The following is a 22798-nucleotide window of genomic DNA, read 5'->3' on the forward strand; positions in this document are numbered from 1 at the left end:
GGGGTCGGACTGCTCAGGTCCCTTCTGACTAACTATGAAACAGCAACTCTATTCAGAACAGCACTAAAGCATCTCCTTAAATCCCATTAAAGTCAAAGGCTAGGGACAGAATTTACACACAAACCAGTTTAACTGATCAGAAATTGGTTTAAACCTGTAATAGAACAGAAATTCATTGCACATAAACCAGTTTCAAAATGGCTCAAACTGGTTTAAGATAAATCTGTTGAATGTAGTTTCAGACTTAACTGTTTGAGGTCAAACTGGTTTATGGAATGTCTGTCCCAGATCCCATCCTGGCTTAAGTTAAATCACAGTCCCCCAGCATCCTAGTATGTTTTGCAACCCTGGGCTGGGCTGTGCACTATCACTGCTCCAGCTGGCTGAGAAGCAGCTGGGGGTGCAAAACCCTGCTTTGGAGTGTATTTGGGTCTGCCTGGAAGGGGGGCAACAGCCCTTGCCAAGCATCTTCAACCTCACCTCCCCCCATGGCTCCAGTGGCAGGAGCAGGGGCATGGCCAGACCTCAGTAAGCCGAGGGGAAGGGGGAGTTTAATCCCCCTATTGCAGGGGGGCAGCATATGCACTGATAGGCTCCGCTGGTATACCTAGAGCCATGGCAGCCAGACGCCAGTAGACCTGAGTGAAAGGGCGGGTTTAAACCCCCATTGCAGGCAGCGACACAGTGTTGGCTCTGTCCCATGCTGAAGATCCTCTCAGGCACAGCCTACATGGCAACACCTGGTCCAAGTCCCTTGGAGGAGCAGTGGATGGTGCCCAATTCTGATACGGCGCCGCCACAAGCAGGTGACAGGTGCTTCACCTCTGTCTGCTGTGCTGGTTCTCTGTGCTGTCGCCAGGAGAGACAACCATGGTCCCCATGCAGGGCTGGAGGTGGGAGGTGGCGGGTGCTGACCCCCGGCCCCTAGACCCACTCCAGCCTGGGCCGCACTGCCACAGCAGGAAGCGGTCATGAGTCAGGCTCTGTGATTAGCCCTGGCTCCTCCCCACCTGTCCTCCACACCTGCAGCCAGGTCACATCCTCCCTCCCCTGCCCTCTCCCTGTGGCCAGACCCGCATTGGCATTGGGTGCTGCTCATTGCTCATGTGAGGGACTTGGCTCAGGTGCTTTGGCACAGGCCCCGCCTGAGGGGATCTTCAGCATGGGATGGAGCCAGCGCCATGTTGGTGCCAGCACTGCTGCCACCTGCAATGGGGGAATTAAACACCCTCACTTCCCCTCAGGCTACTGGCGTTTGACCACTGTGGCCCCAAGTGTACGAGTAAAGCCTGTCAGTGCCTGTGCCTCCACCCCACAATATGGGGATTAAACTCCTCCTTCCCCTCAGGCTACCAGGGTCAGGGCAAAGCCCCACTCCTGCCGCTGGAGCAGCCAGCACATGAGTCCGGGTAGGAGGGCTGAAGACCCCCTGACAGAGGCTGCTTCTCTCCTCCCCCTCCAGGCACACCCTGGTTAGGGTTCCTGCTGTGCTGAGGGGTGGGTGTGGCCAGTCCCCGGCAGACAGTATGATTGGGGAGGGCTTTAAACCCCCACCCTGGCCTGCAGGATTCCCCCTCCTCTCCCCTCCCAGAGAGAGCCTGGAGCGGATGTAGCTTAGCACAGCTCCCCTCCAGCCTTCTGGCCACTGAGAAAGGAAGGAAGAACTCACTGTAGTGCCCCCCAGCTTCTATCCTGAGCCACTGCAGGCACATGGCTGCATTTCTGGAATCAAAAGTGAGTGTCTATTCACTTGCAAATTGGTTCAATCTACTTAGGTTAGACTAATCTCCGAACTGAATCAATTCAGGCTCAGGCTTTTTGAATGCCTGTACTTAGCCAAAGGAATTTAAAACTTTTGCAGTTAAGTGCTGTCACAGATCAGGATAGAATTTAAGTACATACTTAAGTGATTTCTTGAAATATAGCCATATTGCAGACTAATTCCTTTCTACCACTTACTGTATCTTTCTCAAAGTTGTCTTGACCAGAGCTAGATACAGCCCTCCAAAGGAGGCTCTACAAGTTTAATGGGATTTCAGAAGGTAGTCCCTCTGTTGTTTTCTATTTGTATGCAGTAAGGGTTTGATTCTACACTTATTTAAGGAACTGGAAAAACTCCCAGTGACATTAATGGTGCATGTTCAAAGCCAAACACACATCTATCCTGAGACTGCCAAGATGACTCTCTTCTGCAGTGAAGATTCCTTTTCTTAAACCATCCCAAACCCATTAATGCATATAAGTGCCTATGGCTATTTATCTCTTTATTATTTCTAGGTTTCAAGCCAATAACAACGCTCATTATAATAAAGGGGGAACCATATATCATATCATCCAGAATCCAGGCTTAAATAGAAATACAATAATAATGTAAATATTGTTCTATCCAGGATTTTATAGCACCCATCACCATAGTATCAACACACCATCAAGGAATGCATTAAATCATGTGAGTAACATCCACTCATTCACCATGAGTATTCTCTCTCTCTTTTTTTCCACAGTAGAATGTGTGGTATAATATTTTTTTGTTTGGTTTTAAAACTGTACCTGCTTGGATGTTTTTATAAGACAGTGGGGAGAGATGAATAAATGCACCTTGTTTTTCACTTTTAAGGGAAAGGATGTGGTACAAGATGGTCCTTAGTTCATGTAGGAGCTGGTGTCACCATTTCAATTCCATTGGCTTCTGCTCATTAAAAGCTCATTCCCTTTCAAAGCTAGCTTTTCTCCATATAGTTGGACAGTTTCATTGTGTCTGTAGAATGCACCTGCTGGGGAAAAAAATCTATTTGAAGCCATGTGACAATTGTCTAGGAAGGGATAACACATAGAAAGTATTTTTAAAAAGCTTAGTGAAAATTAGAATGCAATTTGAAAGCAATTTAAAAAATAATAATTTAATTTAATGTCTATCATGTTTACTGAGCAGTTAAGCCATTATCATAAGACTTCCTGGTGTGATTTAGTAAGCTGCAAGAAATGAGTGAGATATTTGTTTCTTTTTTACCAAAACATTCTCCCTGGGGTAGACATTTGCTATATAACATTTTATCTCAAATTAGTTAAAAAATGGCAACATTAAGAACAATTGAAAATAAAGTTTTATAGTGGAAAGTATCAAATAACTTTAACTATGTGCTTCACTACCTGTGCTGCCTATAGAAATGTAAAGTTGTTGAAAGTATCAGTGTACATTTCAAAGGCAGGGATTGGTCTGGACTTGCATTGAATCTATGACATATGCTTATAAATGGGAAGTAAGTTCAGAGGTCTCTTAGTCCAGAGGAAAATTTTGAAGAAGGCATAAATATAAACAACATACAGTAAGGGCTTTTAGGTAAATTGAATCAGCATTTATTCACTACTACTAGGGTAATATATAGGGTTCATTAACCTGATAGGAAAATAAATTTACAGCTATTTCAAAGTCAAAATTAATGCAGAGGGAGAAGAAACTGTGATATTGACCAAAACTAGAATTAATTCCAGGGAAAATCCAACCCATGAAAAGCTAGGCTGTCATGAAGACCTAGCTTTACAAGAGAGTGAGCCAATAGGGGTCCACAGTATGGAGTAGTGAGCAGGAGATGTAGGGATGCTGTGCAGTAGGAGTGCATGGAGCATCTATTGGCTGGGGCAGAAGAATCCGTGGCCATGTCACTCCTCCTATTTTCCTCAGCTTTAGCCATTCTGAGGATTCATCTCTCCTGCCCCAGCCATGCCTGATCCAGGTCCCACATCAGATCCTGGGCTCTGACCTAATTAGTTAATGCTGAACTGTGGGGTACTCAGACATAGTGATTGGGGGTGTAGCACAACTATGCCCTGCTGTGCCCCTAGGGTGCCTTTCCTTCTCATCTGCCATGCCTTGATATAAATATAATAATTCTAATACAATAAAAGACTTAGTCTGTCTGTTTGTCTGTCCATAATGCTTTATTCACACTCTGATTGGTTGTCTCAGTAGCCAATCACAATGCTGACTGAAACCACCAATCAGAGAGCTCCAAGAGCGTTCCAGACAGGAGGCAGTGGTGATAGTGCAGTGGAGTGGAGCACCTCCATGTTGGGGGTGGAGCATGGAGGGCAAGGCCAGCAGTGCTGGCTTCACCCCCTCCCCCTCAACCCTGTTCCCTAGAGGTCATGGCAGTGGAGCAGGTGGAGCTTGCCCCCCGCCCCCCACCCCACCTTGGCCCTGCTCCCTGGAGGCAGTGGTGGCATAGGGTGCTGGCCAAGGGGAATGGAGTGGATGGCAGGGCAAGCACCCCTCTGCCCCTGTGCTCCTGGGAGATGGTGACAGTGCGTGGTGGTGGGTGACAGTGCTCCATCCCTGCCCACCACCCCCCATCACTCCTGACTGGCAACTGGCTAGTAATTATAATAATAGTAATAAGGAGGCTTGCCATGGGTCTTGCATGGCCCCAGTGCAACTAGATCCCCACTGGGGTTCCTAGGCCCCCTCACTAGGTGCCCTGCAATGGCACAGCCATAAAGCCTTAGGCGATAATTGCATGGCTCCAATCCTCCCCTACACCACACCCCAAGCCTTACAGGTGTTACAATATCATTGTTCTCTTCAGTCTCCCCAGCCTCCACCTCTTTACTCTGGCTTGGCCTTCTAACCTGGGCCTACTGTGTTGGACCTGGCTTTGAGGCACTAACTCTGGTTCATCCCTTCTTGTCACCAGGCCTATGGCTCCTATCTGCCAGGCCCCAAGCCCCTGTGTGGCTGTGCCTTTCTCATACACTATGCCCCTGGCCCCTGTCTAGCTCTGTAGCCTTACACTTTGTACATCTCTGGGCTCAATAGTCACTCAAGCCTTCAGCCTGCCCTGGGCAGGTCTCAAGGCAGTTGCATGTCCCTTGGGCACTAATGGGATCTCCATATACTGCCCTAATGGTCCCAAACCAAACCCTGGTGTAATTGTAACATAAACATAAGTCCCTGGGCTTTAACATAAACAGCAACAGTGGAAGCAGCCCTCTGCCCCTTTAAGAGGGCAAACCTTCCTTCATCCCCTGTGCTGGCATACCTCCCAGCCTGGGCTCCTTGTGAGCTCCCCGAGCCTCACTGTTCCTACAGGCAGCAAAGCAGTCAGTCTAGCATCTCTGGGTAGCCCTCCTGGGCAGAAGCTCCTAACCCTGCTGCTGGCAGAGGTAGACTAGCCTGCTAGCCCAAGCCTCAGCCTTATATGCTCCCAAGGCCCTGCCCACTTCCAGTCAGCAAGCTGCCTACAGATGCCTGCTAATTGCCTCATTTATTTTCCCTGTTGTCCTGTCAACTGGCACCTGCTGCACCCTGCCTAGCTTGCTGTGCTCTCTGGCTGGGTTGCTTTTATCTTAAAGGAGCAGGATGCCCCAGGCTCTCTGTTATGAAGGGTGGGGGTGCTATCCATACTGTAAAAGGTCTATTTTTTGCTGTTATACCAATTTAATAGTGTACTGTTGGTTGTTAATCTGTTTATTCAGAAATCATGAAACAACAGAGATGCCTTTGACTTCCCATTTGATCAAAGGTTAAAGGACAAATGCAGCTTTTGCCTTCATCAGTGTAAATCTGACCTAAGATCTGGTGGCATAACTAAGTGTGGGTGAGCAGAACACCAGAATGGATGTCTGCTTGGAGAGGGCACCAGAATGGCAGCTCCCTGGGAAGTCCATGAGGCTGTGGAAGCAGCAGCACTATACCGTGGCTATAGATGCAGCAGCCAGGTGCAGGGACTGAACAGCACTGCTGTAGCAGCAACAACAACAACCAGGACTAGACAGACAGCTCTGTACCAGCAGCAGTTGGAGATTTTGAATCCCCAGGGCTTGTAACACTGATAGCATTTGCCTCTTCTTCTAGCTGGGTTTTTCTCAACTGCTAGTTATGCCTCTACTAAGATCACTGAGTTTGATTCAATTTTAATGGATGGAAATTGATGCCCCAACCACAATTACAGCTACATATCATAATGAAAGCACATGTAAAGAAAGGAATGTTAGCATGGAGGGTCCACCTGGAGAGGGTGTGTGAAATACTATTTGAAGTCCCATGTTTACTCAAATCTAAAACAGCCCCCCCAATAATTAGATTCTGTATATGGAAAAATAATACATTTGTTATAATATTTCCGGTCTAATCTAATTATTGGAGGGCTGTTTTAAATTACCTCCTCCCTCCCACACACATACTATTATAGCAGGGAAAACAATAGCTAGGGGGCTCAGGTGACCCCTTGTCATCATCCCCACACTACCTCCCCTTGCTTTCCTGCACCCTCCCACCCCCAGCTCCCTACAGTCTCTGCCCTCCCTCCCACTCCCTACAATCTCTACCCCTTCCCTCTGTTCCTCAGTGTCTCTCCTTCCCTTCCCCTCCCTCCCCCAGCTCCTGGCTTTACTGTCAGATTCTGCTCAGGCTCTGTTTCCTTCTGGAGCACAGCACATGCAAGTGCAGCCCCTGCTGGCCATACAGAAGTAGCAACACTGTTGGTTGGCCAGGCAGGGGACAGAATTTCTATTAGGGCTGTCGAAGCTTCGGTTGCTGATTCAATTCAAAGGAGATTCAGCCTGATTTCGCAGCGAAATCTCTGAATCCCAGTCAAATCAGGAGACCAGTAAAAAGGTCTGAATTGATCCGAAATCAATTTGGAAATCCATCTGGAAAAGATTCAGAGGAGATTCAGAAAGTCCCTGCTTGCCACCATAGGGAGCTGGACCCGGACTCCATGCTGGTAAGTAGGGGCTGGAGGGGAGGGGGTGGGGCCTGAGAAGGGGGAAGGGGACCATGGTGGGGACCGCCACCAGGCCCCATCCTCTGCCTGGTCTCCCAGCCCCCCTGAGCATCCCCTGCCCCTGCCTGCTCTCCCAGCCTCATCAATGGTTGCCCTGCCCGGCCCCAGAGTCCTGGCACTTTAAAAAAAAAAAATGCCCTGCATTCACTGGTTGCTGCAGCGCTCATCAGGGATTCTGGGGAGTCATGACAGAGCTCCCCCATGCCGCGCAGGGTAGTGGGACGCAGTGGGTGGCAGCGGGGATAGCCCCCCTGGCCTGGCAGGAGCTGGTGAGTACGGGACTTTTTTTTAAGTGTCAGGACACTGGGGCCAGGCAGGGCAGCCATTGACGGGGCTGGGAGAGTGGATGGGGGATGGGGCCAGTTCAATTCAGAGATTTGACCGATTCAGCGGCAGCCAAATCTCCAAATCAGATTTGGCTGAACTGATTCAGGGCAACGATTCAAATCATCAAATGAAATCACTGTCCCCCAAACTGGCCAAATTTGAATCCAAAGTGAATATTAACACAGGCCTAATTTGTATATGTTCCATGCCTGGAAAGGAATGCAGCTTGGGCCTGAGATGAGCTGTACTCACAGTTGCACCTGGAAAGGGGGAAGGGTGGGGCAGAAGCTGTAGAAGACAAGCAAAGTCAGGGCAGGAGGCTGCTGTGGGTCTGACACTCATCATAACCTGGGCTCAGGGCCAGAGTCAGAGCCACAAGAGCTGCCTTCCCTCCTTTGTACATTAATCTAAGACAAGGGGGGTTTCCCCTTCTGACGATTGTGGGGGTGGGGAGGACTTGTCTTAGATTCAAGTAAATACAGAACCATTGGGGTCTCTTTGAACTCTGTCACTGAAATCAATGCACTGCAGAGGCATCCTAGCCATTTCTTTGCATAGCCAGTATCCCCCATATTTGGCAGTAGTTGCCAGCTCCAGGGAATAGACAGTGCCCTGAGAGCCATGCTACTCTGTGGAGGTTTTCCATATCTTGGAGCCTACTATGTGTATTGTGCCATCAGAATCCAAGAGAATCCAGATTTTCCTTTGCCTAACAGCAAATTTACTGGAACTGACATTCCTGCAAGCTAGGGCAGAATTTGGCTTTGGTTCATTAACATGCAGTCCTGAAGTGTGTAATGTCAAAGGTAAAATGATTACCAGTGCTAGCTATTGACCTCTGCTCTAAAAACAAAATAAGTTAAATCTAAGTTTAAACACTGAAGCTTGATGAAGTCAATAAACCTCTCCTATGTATACAGATGGCAGAAGTCATTAAAAGGTTCAAAAACAGACAACCTCTATTCAGATTTCAGAAACAGAAGGAAGATCTCTTGAACACAATTATGGGAATCTACATCAGATGTGTCAGTAATATTTGAAGGAAGCTTAGGCCCATGAGTTCTATTACTTGGAATGACATCTGATATTTCTAGAAGCAAAAGAAAGATTTCTTTATACAGCAGAGATCAAACAATTAATCTCAAATATTTGATCTGTCTTATGAACAGATGCCTGAAATCCAAAATATTTGCTTTTAGAACATAAGAGCATAACAAGTGCCACAGAGGTTCAGACCCATGGCTTATCTTCCTCGCAGTCTGTCTCTAGCAGGGAGCACCAGTACTTCCCATTGCAGGCACTGTTGGCTGGCTGGTTGGGTGTGGAAGCAGGAGCTGTGACCTGTCGCTGGCTCCTGCTCCCCACCAGAGCTTGGACCCATTCCTCCCTCCCTTCTGATGGGGAAGGAGAGGCCTCCTCTTCTGTTGCCACAGCTGCTCCAGCTTGAAGGGATCTTAGCAATGTCAGCAGGGCTTCTCCACCGATGCCTGTCACATCAGCAGGACTCCTATGTCTTTCTCTCATTTGATGTGTCCTGTTTCACTCCTTCCCTCCCCTGTGTCAAGATAAAAATATCCCAAGTTAATCAGAACAACAACAACAAAGTTTATGGTATGAGCACAGAGAAGAAGGCAAGGAAGAATTTCTTTTGGGGACTCCTGATGCTCCTTACACCAAGTTCTATGAAATTGTCAGTGGGGGGCACCTGTGAGGCTTCTGTCCAGGCAGGACCAGTCACCATCGATGCTTACCCCAGGCCCAGGTTTGGCACTGTGGGGACTGCAGCTTGCAGGTTCCTTCCAGTGACAGCCAAGTCAGGGAATGCCTGCGGTGCTAGTGGTGCCTCCTGGTCGTGTCTCTCAGGGAACAGGCAAGAGAGCTACAGGAAAGGGTGGCAAGTCTCTGAAGCATCCTCTGCCATGAGGCATTCATCAGTTCAGTGCTGGAGGAGATCTCTGGGACTGTGGAGGAAGAAGTGCTAGACACCATGCTAGAGAAGAGAGAGGACACGGACACCCAAGAGGGTGGAAGCTGGAGGCTTGTGACTTCTGGCAGCAAGCAGAGATCTTCACCTCTACCTGCAGTCATTCATCTGGAGAACAGATATGCAAACCTAGCAGCAGAGAGGGAGGAGCATGTTCCAGGGCTGGAGTTGGAAGTTGGAGATAGGTCTATTGAGAGTCTCTGAGTCAGGGTCAGAGAGGAAAGCAACAAGGGTGATGTCCTGGTGGGGGTCTGATACAGACCACCAGACCAGGAGGAAGTGGTGGATGTGGCTTTCTTCGAACAGCTAGGAGATGTTTCCCAATCACCAGCCCTGGTTCTCCTGGGAGACTTCAATCACCCTGCCGTCTGCTGGGAGGGCAATGCAGCAGTGCACAGGCAATCCAGGAAGTTTTTAGAAAGTACTAGGGACAACTTCCTGGTGTAAGTGCTGGAGCAGCCAACTAGGGGTCATGTTCTTCCTGACCTGCTGCTCACAAAAAGGAAAGAATTGGTGGGGAATGTAGTTAGTAGTAGATGGAAACTTGGGCAGCAGTGACCATGAGATGATTGAGTTCAGGATCCTTTGGAATGGAAGGATGGAGAGCAGCAGAGTAAGACCCTGGACTTCAGAAAAGCAGACTTAAACTCACTCAGGGAACTCATGGGCAGAATTCCCTGGGAAGCCAGTTTGAGGGGGAGAAGAGTCCAGGAGAGCTGGCTGTACTTCAAAGGAGCCTTGCTGAGAGTGCAGGAACAAACTATCCCAATGTGCAGGAAGACTAGCAAGTATGGCAGAAGACCAGCTTGGCTTAGTAGGGAACTCTTCAGAAAACTAAATCACAAAAAGGAAACTTATAAGTAGTGTAAAGTTGGACAAATAACTAGGTAAGAATATACTAGCATTGCTTGGGTATGCAGGAATGAAATCAGGAAGGCCAAAGCGCAATTGGAGTTGCAGCTAGCAAGGGATATGAAGGGTAGTAAGAAAGGTTTTTACAAGTAAGGGGGTAGCAAGAGGAGCAACAGGGAAAGGGAGGCAACCTTGTGACAGAGGATGCAGAAAAGGCTGAAGTGCTGAATGTCTTTTTTGCCTCGGTCTTCACAGGCAAGGTCAGCTCCCAGACTACTGCACAGTTTGGGGAGGAGGTGAGCAGTCCTCAAGGTGAAAGAACAGGTTAGGGACTACTTAGAAAACCTGGATATGTAAAAGTCCATGGGGCTGGATGGGCTGCACCCGAGGTTGCTGAGGGAATTGGCTGGTGTGATTGCAGAGCCATTGGCTATCATCTTTGAAAACTCAAGGCAATCAGCAGAGGTCCTGGGTGACTGGAAAAAAGGAAAATATAATGCCCATATTTAAGAAAGGGAAAAAAGAGGATCCAGGGAACTACAAACCTCAGTCCCTGGAAAAATCATGGAGCAAATCCTCAAGGAATCCATTTCCAAGGACTTCGAGGAGAAGGTAATTAGGAAGAGTCAGCATGGATTCACCAAGGGCAAGTCATGCTTGACCAACCTGATTGTCTTCTATGATGAGATGATTAGCTTTGTGGGGAGACTGGTGGATGTGGTGTACCTTGATTTTAGCAAGGCTTTTGATACAGTCTCCCACAATAGTCTTGCAGGCAAACTAAGGAAGTATGTGTTGGATGGATGGACTGTAAAGTGGATAGAAAACAGGCTGGAGTATCGGGCTCAGAGAGTAGTAATCAATGGCTCGAGGTTTAGTTGTCAGCTGGTATCAAGGAGATTGCTCTAGGGGTTGGTCCTGTGGCCGGTTTTGTTCAATGTCTTCATCAACAACCTGGAAGATGGCATAGAGTACACCCTCAGCAAGTTTGCCGATAACCTCAACCTGGAGGGAGTGGTACACATACGCTGGAGGGTAGGGCTAGGATTCAGAGTGACTTAGACAAATTGGAGAATTGGGCCAAAAGGAATTTTATGAGGTTCAAGAAGGACAAGTACAAAGTTGCACTTAGGTCAGAACAATCCCATGCACCAGTACAGGCTGGGGGCTGACTGGCTGGGCAACAGCTGTGCAGAAAAGGACCTGGGGGTTACAGTGGACAATAAGCTGAATACGAGCCAGCAGTGTGACCCTTGCTGCAAAGAAGGTTAATGGCATACTGGGCTGCATTGTAGGTGTGTTGCTAATAGAGGAAGGGAAGTTATTATTCCCCTCTATTCAGCACTGGTGAGGCCACATCTGGAGTACTGTGTTCAGTTTTGGGCCCCCCAATACAGAAAGGATGTAGACAAATTGGAGAGATTCAATGGAGGGCAACAAAAATGGTGAGGAGGCTGGGGGACATGACTTACAAGGAAAGATTGAAGGAACTGGACTTACTTAGTTTAGAGAAGAGAAGACTGAGGGGGAATTTAATAGCAGCCTTCAACTACTTGAAGGGAGGTTCAAAAGAGGAGCTAGACTGTTCTCAATAGTGACACATGACAGAACAAGGAGCAGCGGTCTCAGGTTGCAGCAAGGGATGTTTAGGTTAGATATTGAAAGAATTTTCTTACTAGGAGGGTAATAAAACACTAGGAACAGGTTACCTAGAGATGTGGTAGAAACTCCATCCTTGGAGGTTTTTAAGACCTGGCTAGACAAAGCTTTGGCTGGGATGATCTAATTGGTCCTGCTTTGAGCAGGGGGTTGGACTAGATGACCTCCTGCGGTCCCTTCCAACCCTGACGCTAACTTTCTATGATTCTATGAAGGAAAACTGAATCTGCACCTGGACACCAACATTTCTTTCATATTCCAACTCATGTCACAATTGTAATGGGAACTGGAAATCATACTTTTTTCTGTTTCGGTAGCTCAGTCAGTAGCATAACTGAGGGAGGCAACCAGTGGCAGCAGCTCAAGGCATTGCCTTTTGTGGGGTGTGATATGGGCACAAAAATAGTTGCTGTCAGCAGTGCAGCATCTGGTGCTATCCTATGTTTCACCATTGTGCAGGGAGCAGCATAATCTTGGGCAGAAGTTACACTAGGAATGACAAGGTCATTATTTGACATTCTGCTATTGCTCCTCCATCCCCTGTATAGTGGCAAAGTCTTTCCACCCACACAGAACTCTGGGATACCATTAGGCCTCTACACCAAACTCTTACTCTGGGCTGGTTTCGAGCACAAGTGACATTTGGGTCCTCCTTAGGCCTGTGAGTCCTGCTGGCTCACTGGACAGAACTAGAAACCCACAGATAGCTTCCAGGGCTGGGTTTGTATACAACAGTGAGACGTGAAATGCAGCTCTTTCAGACTTATCCCACTCCCAGTATTACGGCTTCTGTTTCATGTTTGTAAAGCAAACATTGTTATAAGCTGGTGCTTGAAAGTCTGCATGATGGCCTTGCATCAATCAGCAGCTATCAGAAAAAGTGAGCTCATTTTGTGAACAATAGTCTTAGAGCCAGGCCAGCTGCTCAGCTTTTAAAGGCTTTGCTTTTGTCTGCAGAAAAGGAAAATTAAACCCACCCGCTTTGTTCCTCCCTTTTGATTTCCAGACATTAGAATAACACTAAGGGAGCTAAGGGAATGTACACTGCAGTGCTCCCATTGCTGGATGGCAGTCTTTTTGCTTGACTTCCTAGATCTCTCTGGCACTGGTCCATACTTGAGGTCAATGTAGAGCTTCCCTGCCACAGCAGGAAATGGAGCTCCTGGACGTGAAGGCAGAATGCTGTCAATACCCCACTAATTAGATGCTGTTATGTTTCTCTTCATTCCCTACCATCTCTTTTGGCCAGCACAGAGTATGGGGCCCTACTCTTCCCAGTCTTAAGGTAAGGCTATGCTGCAGCTGTTGCTGGCTTAGTGCAGTGCCCATCCTGTGTAGCTGTGGTACAGCTTGCAGTTGTGCAGGGATACATGGTATGGGAGGCTCCTTGAGTGCTCTCCTCTTAGGGCCACACGCATACAGTCTGGACCTTTGCATTTTTCCTGACATTATCATCTCAAATTTTTCAGTCTTCACAACAGAACTCTCTGCCAGTCAGACAGCTTCATCTGCATGTTAACATACTCCCAGATTGTTATTCCAGCTACGCATCAGTCATGGCGTCGGCTTACTTGACATTTGGACATCTTTTCATTGTTGATTGTCACCAAAACTTTTAATGGGGTGGATTTACCTTCTACACAACAGAAAATGAAAACTTCTGACAGTGAAAAACTGCCATGAGAGCTTCAAGGGCAAAATCAGTGAAATTAGCTGTGTTGTGTTATGTGATGCATCAGAGGTAGCAAAGAAAAGTGATGCAGTCTCTTTCCTGGCATAGGGAAAGAAACTAGATTAATTACTTAAATCTTTCAGGCCCAAAATCAAAATCAAACAAGTTAAACATAAATCTTTGATTTCTTGTGATAAAGGTGATGTAATGCACAGTGTTTTGAGACTACTTTATTATAGAAGATGGTCCTTTTACTCACGTGATGTCAGTGGGGTAACTCACATAAGTGTTTGAGACATTTAGAATACAGGATGGAAGCACTTTGCAAACGTTCTGGTGTAAGTGTTATCCTCATTTTGCAGATGGGAAAACTTAATAAAGAGTTCACATAATTTACCGCAGCCTATGTTGAATTTTGGTGTACTTATTTCACAGTCCAGTGCTCAGAACAATGGTCTGTCAATCTTCTTAATAGGTTCATGCTGAATGTACTGAAATGGAGTTTCTTTTAAATCCTGACCTGCAAATGAAGGAGCAAATAGTGCAGTTAAAAAAATCATATATAGTGCTAAGAAGCTTAGTCTTTTTTTTAAGTGCGCTAATCATCTGGAAGATGTTTTACATAATGTAACACCTTCAGTAAATACTCAAATAGTATAAAATGTATTTCAAACTAAATGAATTCTCTTCTCTTAAAATCATACCTTCTCCAGACAATCAGGATTACATATAACAATAGCATTCTCACTAAATCTTATTTTTCTTCTGTATGATCCTTATTTCTTTGAAGAAATCCTCAGCTGAGATAAGAACATTTGCAAGAACATAAGGACTAGGGACAGAAGTAACCCACAAACTGGTTTAAATAAGCAAAAACTGGTTTAAACCTATAACACAAAATAAGTTCAGTCCACGTAAACTGGTTTCAAAATGGCTGAAACTGGTTTGAGATAAACCTGGTTGAATGTAGTATCAGACTTAACTGATTGAGGTCAAACAGGTTTACAGAACTTCTCTCCCAGAACCCTTCCTTGTTTAAATTAAACCAGAGTCCCCCAGCATCCCAGCATGCTCTGCAGCCCTGGGCTGAGCTGTCCTGTCTGCTGCAGTGGAGCAGGGCTGGCCCCGCCCCTCTGCTCCCTCCCCACACTGGCCAATCAGAGGGAAGGGGGTTTAGCCCAGCGCCTATCTGGCCATGCAGGGGGTGGGGTGTGGCCCAGCTCTGACACACCGCATAGGCTTGGGATTCTAGTAGCAGGGAGGGGTGGCAATATGAACTGGCACTGCTCCCCCCTGCCAAATTCCTGACCCGTGGGGAGCCCTGTGGGTCAGATTGTTAGGCTCCATGGGCCACATCTGAAATGCAGAGACCAGAACTACACACAGCATTCAAGATATAGGTGCATCATGGATTTGTACAGTAACCCAGTTGTGTTTTCTGTTTGGGTTTCAATTTCCTTCTTAATGATGCCCAAGATCTTATTCACTTTTTTGGTTGTTCCTGTACATTAAAGCTCACATTTTTAGAGAACTATCTACAATGACTCAAGGACTTATTTTCTGAGGCATACAGCTAATTCAGAACCCAGTATTGTTTATGCATAATTGAGGTTATTTTTCCCCACGTGCATGACTTTGGACTTGTTCACTTGAAGTACACCTCTTATGTTTTTGCTTACTCACTTAGCTTGGTGAGATCTTTTTGCACGTTCTCTCTATCAGCTTAGGATTTGACTAAGCACAATAATTTAGTATTGTCTGCAAACTTGGAGATTTCACTGTGCACCCCCCACATCATTCCCAGGTCATTGATGAAAATGTTGAACAAACCAGGCCAAGCACAGATCCTTGCAGGACTCCAGTGCTGACCCTCTCAATCCTGAATAGTGGCCATTTAGCCCTACCCTTTGCTTTCTTTTTTTAACTAGCTCTCAATCCATGAAAAAAACCTTCCCTTCAATCTTATGGCAACTTAGGGTTTTTCTTTTTCAAGTCTTTGATGAGGGAGCTCCAAATCCAAATATATTATGTCAACTAGATTCCCTCCTGTGCATGTACTTGTTAACTTCCTCAAAGAACTCCAGTAGATTGGTGAAGCAGGATTTCCCTTTATGTAAAACCAGGCTGACTCTTTCCCAGTGACATATTTGTCCTTGTGACTACTGATTTTATCCTTTTTTTTATAGACTCTACCAATTTTCCAGGGATGGGACTAAGACTCACTGATCTGTAGTTCCTAGAATCACCTCAAGAGCCCTTTTTAAAAGTGTGTTATGCTGTCTGCTCTCCAGTCCTCTGGCAGAGAGGCCCTTTGTAACAACAGGTCACATACTATTGTATTGCCAACAGTTCTGCAACTTTATCTTTGACTTCCTTCAGAATTCTTGGGTGAATGCCACCCAGTCCTGATGACTTACTAGTATTTAATGTATCAGTCTCTTCTAAAACTTCTTGTGTTATCATTTCAGTGCATTCCAACTTCAGACTAGCATACTAGGAAGGAATGCTCTGGTGTGTGAAATAACCAATATCTCTTACAATAAAAATGATGCAAGGAATTAATTTAGCTTCTCTGCTATAGCCCTTTCATTCTTGAGTGCACCTTTTTTGCTTTGGTCACCCAGTGCTTCCACCAATTCTCTTTCTGGTTTCCTTTTTCTTATGTATTAAAAAAGCCCTTATTGTACATTTAATAGCAAATCTTTTCCGGACCCCAGTTGTAGTCAGAAGGGATTCATAAACAACTCCAAAGATGTTTTGACAAACTGTAGGAGAAGTGGCATAAAGAGAGACACTTCTGTTTTATTTGTGGGTCCTACCCACAATATGCCCTTTCTTCTAGAAGAAAGAGTTAAAAATAACTATCCAGGAAGAAAGATAACTATTTGCTAAGAAGAGAATGAACTCCCTTTTTAACATTACAAGGGTTATTGATTCCTGTCTTTCTCCTTTACGTGGGTAAACTAACGTATGTAGCAGAATGGAGAGTTCTGGTTTCATATGAAAATGGGCAGTCAGCTGTAGATGGGAAAACAAGGCATTGTCATTGTCCAGGGTCCTTTTGAATGAGCTATAAATGGAAGATGAGAATGTGTATCTTCTCTCCTGAATGGTAAATGTAATTTCTAAACTCTTTATCCCTTTAATGGAATAAAAGTGAAGGCAGATATATACAAACCATTTGGCAACAGCTGAATATTCAGGGTTTCTGGGACTCTATTATATCTTTTATATGCCATGTCTTGAGCAAAATACTACCAGCTGATCCCTGCCTCTGTGAATCTGGCAGCATTGCACACAATTTTTCTAATGACCATATTTAACCACTGAAAAGTTTCCTTTCTGCAAAAAGGGAATGCATTTTGGATAAATGAAGACAAAATAGCCTCATCTAGATACACTGGAATAATAAATCTGAAATTAATTTTAAGATACGTAATGTTATGCTTCAACTGGTTCCCAAGTAAATGCTGTATTATTCTCCTTCCAGAGATACAACCTGTGAATTGAAAAATAGAAAAAAATAAGTGATGTGGGGGTTCAGTAGTTGATGTGTATTATGTATCTGTGGTCTCAGGGAAATCTTAAAGGTGGATTCTTACTGTATCGATGTGGGGACAACAAGGACAGTCTTGTCCCCACCGGTGATACAGTAGCTGGGGATTGAATTAGCCCGTGACATAAATTACAGCAGCATCAAAGCCCCCTCTTAATAACCATAGGAATTAAAATTATGAAAACAGTAACTAAAGTGCTGGAAAAATGTCCTCTTTTTTTCTTCAGGCACCCAATCCTACTCCCCTCACAGTAAATTGAAAGACTTCATTAGAAAGACTCCAAGGCCAGGTACAGACATTACATTTTTACTGGTATAAGTGACTGGAAACTGTTTTATACCCCTAACAGAACAGAAGTTCAGCACACATAGACTGGTTTAAAAATGGCAGAACCTGAGCTAGGATTTCCTCCCCCACCCTAACCAAAGGGCAAATGTGCGTCTAGTCGCTACCATCTAAACTACACCATTTACAGAAAACCACAAAACTTAGATTCTGCTTTAGGATTTTTGAATGTCTTTACCTAGCTCAGAGGTTAGCAGTTGTTCAGGTGGAGTGAGAAGCAAAGATTACCCCAATACATGTAGTTGACAGAATTCAAATATCACCCCCATGCCCTTAAGAGCTGGCTAAATGAAGAATATTCCCATTCACTCACATTAACATTTTCAAAAAGCCCGAGAACAAAGATTTCTAGATAGCCTGAAACTGAGATGATTTTGTATTTAGTTGGTGCAATTACATTTCATAAAACTTATTTATTATGATTACAGGGTATGAGCAGCTTTCATCATTTACTCATTTATTACACTATGGTGCTAGATTTCCTCATACAAACAAAAAACAAAGAAAATTAATGTAACAAAAATGTGCATTAAGAAGTTGCGAATCCAAAACAATAATTTAGGCTTCTCTATGATGGTTGGAATAAATCTCCTCCTCCTTAAAAGGGCAATCTTAGAAAACCATGCTCTTCTATCCTAATGAGACAAACTGAAATCAAACAAATTTTTGGTGGGTGCATGTATAATTTTTATGGCTAGTACGCAGTTGGACTACATAATACAACACAACCTTGCCCATGTTATAGCACAATGATCATTCCTCTGGTTGGAGGGTTATAAGCACTTTTTTTCCCCGTACGGGCAAAAAAATTATAAGGGGTCAGACTGAAATTATTTTCTTGTAACATTTATTAAAGGTCTGGCAATAAGATTACAGTCTCAGATTGTTATAGACAATATTGTGTGTTTTCTTGTACTTAAAATAATTTATTATTGTAAGTTATAAAATTCACACCAGGCAGTTGGTTTTATGGGGTTTTGTTTTTATTTTTGTTTTCCTATCAGGATTAAATTATTTAAAGATATTCTCTGGCAGTTCTGAGCTGGTTGGAGTTTGTTTTATTTTGTTTTGTTTTTTTTAAAAAATCTTCAAAGTTATTGTGTAGGGGATGGTACAGTTCACCAAGTCCTGGGGTGAGAGACCGATTCCTGTATTTATTAGTTCAAACGGAATATAAGCCTTATTTTTTACCAGGAAGGGAAATTCATTACCAGAATACATTACTAAAACATGTGGAAAATGTTTCATTGCTTGGAGTCTTTAAATCAACAGTCCTCATTCTTCCAAAAGGTAAGCTCTTATTCAATTGCAAGTTATTGAGTTGGTTCAGGTTAGGGTGTAGGAATGGACCCTGGTTATAAAGAGAGAAACAGCCTGAAAAATCCCAGATATTCATCTTGGGAAGTAGGGAAGAACAAGAATATTCAAAAGCAAGTGTTTGAATATGCTGGAGAGTGGTTTGGGACAACCACATACAGGTTGTGTCTACACGAGACACTGACTGCATGGTAGCTCATTACAACTGCACAGTAGCATTGTGTAGCATGAAGCTGATGTGATGCTGCTGTCCAGTAGTAACAAGGAATTTTTCAGTCAGCATCACCGAGAAGTGACTACTGCTCAGTAACTCCAGTTACTGCGCAAATATTTAGTTTGTTATACAAATGCTAAATGATTGTGCAGTAATGACTGTGCAGTCAGTGTCTCATGTAGATGTGGCCACAGTACACTTAAAAAACAAACTCTTTCCTCCTGAAGGGGTGTGTTATCAAAATTGAAAGGGTCAGATTCTCAGTTGAGATCAAGCTTTTTGTGCTAGTCAGGTAGTACAAAGGGGACAGGAATTGTATGCGAGGCTAGGGGTAGAAATTACACATAAACTGGTACGACTGATCAGAAACTATTTCAAATCTGATCTGTAACACAACAGAAATTCTATGCACATAAACAGTTTCCAAAATGGCCGAAACTATATTAAGATAAACCTGGATGGATATAGTATCAGACTTAACTGATTTAGGCTAAATCAGTTCTTGATCCCTTTCAGATTCAAGTTAACTCACAGTCCCCCAGCATCCCAGGATGCTTTGCACCTCCCCTGCAACCTCCCTCACCCCTCCCAGCTGAGCGGGGAGGCATGCTCTAGTGTCCCCACAGCTTCTGGCTTGGGCCACTACAGGCATGTGGCTGCAATTCCAGACTCAAAAGTGAATGTCTGTTCACTTGCTTCTTGGTTCAGTCCACACAGTTTAGATTAACCTGCAAAGACTGAATCAATTCAGACTCTGGCCTTTTGCCTGTCTGTACTTAGCCCAATAGATTTTATGCTTGCATAGGAGTTGAGTTAGGGGCAAAACTGGAGTTATGGTTCAGAGAAATGCTTCATTGAAGACAAGCCCTCTGAAAGTTAAACTTTACAAAACTAAGTATGTGTAGATATTTAAATGCATAATATCCTTATTCAATGGGAAACATATTGACAATCAAAAGCTAATACCTATAATTTCAGATTTATGTCTCTAATTGTAATGTTTTTACTGAGCTAATGATAACCAAATATTATGTTGTCACCTTCCTGCTGAAATATGTCCTTGATGATTTTGTATTATGTGCCATTAGCACTTGGCACATGGTATTTTGAAAGTGTAAAATAATGTAATGTCTTAATCTACATCTCTGCTTTTTCCCCCAATGTATGAAGTTCATTCCATTTGTTTGCTTCAGATGTCATATGAGTGTTCTCTTTCTAGTGAGTCATGTGAAATCACCTTGAGGTCAGTCTCAGTCTCTTGTTCCAGATAAGGAGCTGTATGAATGAACTTCCTTTTTTTTTTGGAAAATATGTGCACTGCATTGTAATCAGAAGTATGTCTGATAATTAAAGGAGGACAGACATAATTATACCAGATGTAGAATTTTCATTAGCTCATTTAAAAATAGTTACCTTGATAATTAAAGTTTCATTATATGCAGAAGAATCATAGGGAAATATTTGAAAGGAAAAATTAGCTAGGAAACACAGTCAAGCCCACTGGTTTTGCATTGTTCAGAAGCACTGGGGGAAATGTAACAAATTAATCTCTTGATACAAGAAATTGCTGCCATCATATCTGTTGTTAGAAAAACATATCTAGGCCAAGAAGTCATGACTCTTGGTCAGGCAATAATAGATTTAACTGGCTAATTTAACATTTTACACTGATGGAATTTCTAGGTCCTGGACTTGTCTAATGTGTGAAGGCTGTTGCATGCATGAAGCTCCTTACTTTAAAACCACTGTCTCAGAAGCCTGTGGTGTATAATACTCCCACTGAAGTCAATGGGGCGCTGCATGTGGGGCAGGTTATATACAATAATTTAAGATAAGATCAGTCTCTTATAGCTTAAGTCTTCTTTAAATTTATATTGCTGTTTATGAATATTTGGGTGTTTCTGTACTTCCCATCAAGATCAGTGTTCTAATATAAAAATTACCTTTTTGTACTTCCAGAATTTTTATTTCTTTTGAAAAAGCTTCCACTGAATCCAACACTGGAATTGTAGATGCACACATTGTTGCAATCAACTGCTGTTACACAGCTTGATCTGAGACCTACACTATGAATAGGGACCTACCTAAATCACAGTTTCCCGGATTTCATAGAAACCATAAAAAACAGCGTTTTCCATTATCATGGGGAAAACTTGCATTGGGTTCAACCAAAAAAAACAAATCAGAGTAAGGTAAACAGAGAGGGAACCCGTTGCCAATCAGCAGCTAGGATCAGGGCAAAAAAAATGGTAGTGATGTAGACTGTGTGAAGGCACCTGTAAGGGAAAGAGAGAGGGGCAGGACAAAAGCCCCGAGAAATTTGAACAAGAAGCACTCACCTTAGGTGCTGAGAGAAACCTAGCTGGAGTGGTGAGTGTGCCGCCACATTTTTGTAGAGTGTTCTTCCTTCAGATTCATGGAGGGAGCACAAGAAAAGTATTTGTGGCCCCTGAGAGGGGCAGCCTGGAGAGAACTGCAGCCAGCAGAGCAGAGGGATGCCAGAGGTCCTCTCCGCTGAGAGTGTCCTACATACAACCTCAAGGGAAGCAAGCCAGCCCACTGTCACTGGCCAAGGTGGTCTGAGGACCACTGAAAGAACTCAGGATGCGCCATACGAAGGAGCCACTCAAGGACCACCAGGGAGAGACTGAAGCAGTGGATACAGGAATCAGAAGCTGGCAGAAGCAAGGGAAAGCAGGACAGCAACCAACATGTGTGGGTCTGAGAGTCAAGGGCAATGCCTCTGACTTTTTGCTCTCTTCCTTTTTTCTTTTTCCTCTCATTTGGTAGGGGTTGTGCTCCCCTCAATGTGCCAGCAAGGCAGCAAGAAGGAAAGCATTAATCCTGACCCTGAGGAGCTGAGGCAGGATAGGAATCCTAGTAAAATTGACTTTGAGCTGACTGATCCATGAATCAAGGAGGAATTAATTTCAGTTAATTGACCCATGAACATGTAAAGGACTGAGGTAATTTGATTGACCCAGGAACTGGGAAGGAATTGATTTCATACTTTTTTTTTTGATTAATTGATGGATCCTGTGTGGGCTGATTTAGTTGGAGTGACCCAGGAATCTGGAATGAACTGATTTCGATTTGATTGTCTAATGGACCCTTAATAGGCTGATTGAGATTAATTAGCCCAGGAACAGGAAATGACTTGATGTATCACAGACTCTGAATGTGCTTATTAATTGAGGGACCTTGGAGCCTGTAAGGAACTGATTTAAGGATGGACTCAGAAATCCCAGATGAAGGAGCCTAACTCATAAACCTTATTCATTAAACAATAACAGCCAGCAGTATCTTCAGCCAACACAAGATCCAGTGTCATTCTGGATGTGGTTAGGGTGGGCTGAAAGGGGAGGAGTTGAAGACTCCTAAGATGATGTGGGATGATGACTTGGAGGTGTTTCTTAAGACATTTGAGTGGGCCGTGGTAACTTCCAAACTGGATAGGACCAGATGGGCTGGACACTTAGGAGTTTTCCTCATTGGCCAATCCCAGGCATCATACTGTTTGATGTCCAGGATCAACACGCAGAATTACGATAAAGTTAAAGATGAAATTGTAAAGTGGTCTGACATCACACCCTAGAGGTATCGGCAGATATCCTGGATGAAGAAGGAGGACAAATCCCCAAGAGTCCTATTACAGAACCTGGCCAATGTCATGGAGAAATAGTTAAAGCCTGCAGTTACCTCCAAAGAGGAGGTATGTGACCAGATTCCTTTGGACCAGTTCTTGTCTGACCTAGAGATAAAAAACCCAGAAATAGGTTAAGTGCTACCTCCCGAACATGTCAGCAGAGGCTTTACTACTGGTGGAAGATTTCGGTAGTGCGCAAAGGGAGTTACCATAAGATAAAGGCCTCAGGGCAGGAGGGACCAACAGCCTCCGAGATTTATAGTAAAGAGGGCAGCAGGAGATGAAAGAACTGCAGAGATCTCCAACCCCAGGCCTCATCTGTGGGAGGATGGGACACATCACCCAAAACTGCTCCAATGTCCAACAGACATATTCCTGGCCCCGTGAGTTCAGGATGGAGCTGAAGGGGAATAAAACCACCACATGAGAGAGCTCACAAGTGG

The 22798-nt window shown here is 44.5% G+C and overlaps 1 protein-coding gene across 7 annotated transcripts in view; it reads left to right on the forward strand.

Moving 5' to 3' along the window:
* Window positions 1-22798, forward strand: part of STK32C (serine/threonine kinase 32C) — a 283828-nt gene that overhangs the window by 227121 nt on the left and 33909 nt on the right. Inside the window, exon 2 of one of the 7 annotated variants that reach the window (XM_090057153.1) lies at window positions 17060-17122. The exons of 5 other annotated variants lie outside the window; for them this stretch is intronic. The gene's annotated coding sequence lies outside the window, so the exon portion shown is untranslated. Of the gene's footprint in view, window positions 1-17059; window positions 17123-18447; window positions 18469-22798 lie in introns of those variants that run through there. One more of the 7 variants, XM_090057150.1, reaches the window with a different exon arrangement.

The sequence above is a fragment of the Crocodylus siamensis genome, chromosome 7 (assembly GCF_052110815.1).
Source record: "Crocodylus siamensis isolate JL-2025a chromosome 7, ASM5211081v1, whole genome shotgun sequence".
NCBI classification, from domain to species: Eukaryota; Metazoa; Chordata; order Crocodylia; family Crocodylidae; genus Crocodylus; species Crocodylus siamensis.